This window comes from Fukomys damarensis, unplaced genomic scaffold (genome assembly GCF_012274545.1).
Source record: "Fukomys damarensis isolate Sample0158 unplaced genomic scaffold, DMR_v1.0_HiC HiC_scaffold_7, whole genome shotgun sequence".
In the NCBI taxonomy this organism is placed as follows: Eukaryota; Metazoa; Chordata; class Mammalia; order Rodentia; family Bathyergidae; genus Fukomys; species Fukomys damarensis.
Window position 1 is genome coordinate 42075926 of NW_022900919.1, and position 4507 is coordinate 42080432.

The 4507-nt window shown below is 45.8% G+C and overlaps 1 protein-coding gene across 1 annotated transcript in view; it reads right to left on the reverse strand.

Moving 5' to 3' along the window:
- The window catches only part of Cdc25b (cell division cycle 25B), a 15164-nt gene extending 10721 nt beyond the window's left edge, over positions 1-4443 (reverse strand). Inside the window, exon 1 of the mRNA XM_010610988.2 lies at positions 4400-4443. The gene's annotated coding sequence lies outside the window, so the exon portion shown is untranslated. The remainder of the gene's footprint in view (positions 1-4399) is intronic.
- Positions 4444-4507: the final 64 nt, after the last annotated feature.

Consider the following 4507-nt stretch of genomic DNA (forward strand, 5'->3'; position numbering starts at 1 on the left):
AGCCGAGGGCGGGCCCGAGGGCGGGGCCCGCAGGGTGGAACGCGGGGCTGGACAAACCCGGTTTGCCCAGCAGACAGGCTCTGGGTGCGGCGAGAATTGGGGTTCGCCGCCGCCCCTGCTCTCTTCTTCCCTCCCTCAGCTCGGGACCCGAGGATCCTAGTCTGCACAGTATCTCCTCTTGGGACCCGCTTTGGAGCTACACACGCTCCGAGGAAGCAGCCACCTTCAGCATGGCCTCAGAAGGACCCACGCGGTTAACACCGCGCGTAACCGCCCATGGGGACCGCGAGATGCTTCACCTGGCTCCGGGAAGTTGTCCCAATACAGCTGTGCTGCGCGCTCTGCGTTCCCGGTGCGTTTTACAGCCGGGCGCGTAGAGGCTTGGAGTTCTTTAACTCGTTCAGGGTCACACGTTTGGGCAAGTGGTGAAGCCACTCCCCGCTCAGGCTACCAGCTGTACTTGGGGCCGCCAACGGGCAGAATGAGTGGGCGCATCCGGCCGGGGGCAGGCTAGACTTGACCGCAAAAGGCCCAGGCTTCTCTGGCATTAGTCATGGATCTTGCTGCGGACAGTTAGGGGACCGGAGAACCCAGTTGGGGAAGGATCTAATACCCACTGATGGCTTGGCTAATTTGGTGTCAATGACAGCGTAATTGGGGTTTCTTTGATGTTGAGGGTGGCTGAATTTGTCATTAGTTTACAGTGAGCATTTTCCAATTATCCAATCACCTTCCAACCAAGCCTATTTTTCTGGACGGAGCTGAGAAATAGAGCACCCGAAAGCTAGGGGAGCTTCTGCCACCCAGGGAAGATGTGGCCTCTGGTGAGGCAGGGGAGGTCCCAACCATGCTGTGCACTAGGTGGGGGTGGCAAAGGGAGGGCCCGGTAAGGAACAGCACTGAGTAGGACAGGTGACCTGAGGAGGGAGAGGAAGAGAAGACCCCAGGCCACCTGACAGCTGACCAAGGTGGAACTGCAACCTTGCCTTTTCTGGGCATTTTCCTCAGCTCCTGTGCTGTGCCAGGCTAGGTACTGCAAAGAGGGCATTTCTTGTTCATCCTCTGTGGGCCAGGGGTTAAGCTTGGGACCTCCAGCCCCTGCCCACAGGAGGGTGAGGGAAATGGGCCCCCTGTGAGGCCTCCCTCCAGAAATAAGTTGCTTCGAGGATGTCATTTTCAAAGCCAACACAGTAGGGTCTCTCCCCAGTGCCCCCCCTACCCAACACACACATCTCCAGAGTGTATGCTGTGTTGATTTGAAAAACCCCCTGAAATTGCACAGCCCTGGGCATCCTGGGAGGGGAGCACAGAGGAGTCCTTCCAGAACTCAGCACACACCAACTCTGTGTCTTCCTGAATCTCCTTTTACCAACTGGATCACAGAGTATGTGCTCAATTAAAACTAAAAAATAAGTTAGAAGAATTAGTTGCAACTATCATTGTAAAAGGACTGATTCCTCTCACCCTACCAGACCCTGTTCACCACACTTGTGGGGTGGAGAGGTCTCCATTTTCCTTCAGAAGCAAACACCCTGGGCCTGAGCTCATGAAGCTTTGGGCTCATTCAAGGGTGTCTGTGTGACCTGGGGTCTGGGCAGAAAAAGGGGAAACACTACCACTTGTTTCCAAAATCTCTTTTGCTTTTCCAAGCCTGCTCTTACACAGCCTTTATGGGACTTTTACCTTTGTGGAACTTTTTTCTGGTGTTTTCTGGTCATGGCTTGTGTGGTTTTTGCTTTTTTCTTGGTTTGTTTGTTTTTTCAGTACAGGGGATTGAACCAAGAGCTTCACACTGAGCTACACCCATCCATCCATCTGAGACAGGGTCTCAAATAAATTGCTAAGTTGCCCAGTCTAGGTTCAAACTTTCAGTCCTCCTGCCTCAGCCTCCCAGAGTGCTGGGATTCCAGCCATACACCACTATTTAAAACCAACCAGTTTAAGTTGTTACATGCCACCAAACACTCAGATAAAGGAGAATATTGAAATGGTACAAAATGGCAGTGAAAAGTCAGTCCCTGATCCCACAAAAACCTTCAGGACAGAGGCAGCCACTACTATAACTGTGTTGCACATTCCCCTGAGATGCCAATAGAAACATAATGGTAGGCACAAATGTGAGCCACATGTGAAAGTGTAAATTTCCTTATAGCTCAGTTTTAAAAAGTACAAAGCACTGGAGATGTAGGTCAGTAGTAAGGCACCTGCTTAGCATTTTAACATAGTACATTCAAAATATTATTGAACATGTCAACATACTTTTATTTGATACCCAGTCCTCAAATTCAATGTGTGTTCTATACTCAAAGCACACCTCAGTTTCTACTTAGTGCATTTCAACAGCTTCAGAGGCATATACAGTTACTGGCTAAAATACTGGACAGTGCAGGTCTACATGTTTACAAGAAAAAATATGCCTTTTTGCCTATTTTTAGAAAGTTACAGACAAAAAAGTACACAAACAGTATATAAATATTGTTCCCAAACTTTTCTTCATTTTACTTGAAGATAAATCTATATTAGGATCATAATGGTCTCTGTTACAAGTCCCTAATGCTAAATATGTAGGTTATTACATTGATGGATTAATTGATTGTACTGGGGATTGAACCCAGGTCTTTTGAACTGGGCTACATCCCCTGTCCTGTTATTTTTTGTTTGTTTGTTTGTTTGTTTTTGTTTTTTGAGATAGGTTTTGCTAATTTGCCCAGGCTGGGCTCAAACTTTTGATCCTCCCTGACCCCAAAAAACCAAACTTTTGAGTCTCCTGCCTCAGACCCCCAGAGTACTGGGATTACAAGGTGTGTGCCACCCACCACACCTGGCTGGTTGTTGGCTTTTACAGTGATACAGCAAAGGAAGCCTGTAGCTGCCAGTATTCTATCTATAGAACAGATTCCTAAGGAGGGACTGCTGGAAAGTACAGCATTGCACATTGAAACCTCCTTTCCCTGAGTCTTACGTCCTTAAGCTGACTGAGCTACTGAAGGACAGGGACCCAGACATTTATATACATCTTCCAGTCTCCCAGCACTTTGAATAGGCCAGGCCCATTGTTTACTTCTTCACTCCTCTCTCTGTCTCTGTGCTCCACCCCTCTTCAGTACTGTGGATTGAACTCAGGCCCTCATGCATGCTAGGCAAGTACACTACTACTAAGATACATCCTTACCTCTTTTTATTTTGAGATAGAGTCTCACTAAGTAGCCCAGGCTGACCTTGAACTTGTGATCTTTCTGCCTCTGCCTCCCAGAATGCTGACATTATAGCTATGTACCAACATGCCCACTGGGATTTCTTTTAAAGAGAAAGCAAAAGTGCACACAGATGTGCTTTATCACCTCCTTACATACACAGATGAACACAAACAGATGTATGTTCCTTATGTCACTGTTCTTTAGTAGGGGAGGTGTTTTTTTCTGTAGCTGCAGTACCTGCAGCCTTTAAAGAAAAGGGGCAATTAGGTAGGGATGCCTGACACCTGGCAGAGCTCAATAAGCAACTGATTATGGAATGATTATATATTGGACTCCTAGAAGATAGGTCTGTGTGTATTTTGTTTGTTTGTTTGTTTGTTTGAAAGAGGGTCTCACTGAGTTGCTGAGGCTGGTCTCAAACTCATGATTTTCCTGCCTCAGCTCTCACGAGCAGCTGCAATTACAGGTGTACACCATCACATCCAGTAAAAATGGTCTTTCTTTTTTTTTTTTTGGCAATACCTGGGATCGAACTTAGGACCTGGCACTTGCAAGACAGGCACAGTGCCAATGAGCTAAATTCCTAGCTCTAAAAATGGTCTTTTGAACAAAGCATTCCTAGAGTAAAAAGTGTAAATCTCATATTTGTTGACATGAAAAGATGTTCACAATGCAGGTACAAGATATCAGACCAAATGTAGCTTCATTAAAAACAATATGCATGGAGAAATGTTCTACAAGGATCTTCTTAATTCAGCAATGAAGTTAAGGTGGTTATACATTTTTATCTTCAAAATTTTCTGTATTTTAAAACATTATCCAAAGAACAGGCATATTTTTTCAGTTAATTAAAAGGGTATGTTCAGACCAGGGATTTAGCTCAGTGGTGCCGCTGCCTGCCTCACAAGTGTAAGGTCTGGAGTTCTATCCCCAGTACCAAAAAACAAACAAACAAACAAAGCGTATGTTCTTAACCTGGCAGCTCCCCAAGAGATTAAACAGAGTTATTGAACAACCCAGTAATTTTACTCCTATGTCCATACCCAAGAGCAACTAAAACATACAACCCTTAAAACCTTGCAAACAAATGTGTAGAGCAACATTAGTCATAGCAGCAAAAAGATAGCAACAACCCACATACGTGTCCAGCAACTGAAGAATGGGTACACAAAATATCATGTATCCATACAATAGAATATTACCTGGCCAGGCTGAGGATTTAGCTCAGTGGTGCTGTGCCTGCCTTGAAAGCACAAGGTTCTGAGTTCGAGCCCTGGTACCAAAAAAAAAAAAAAAAAAAAAAAAATTAT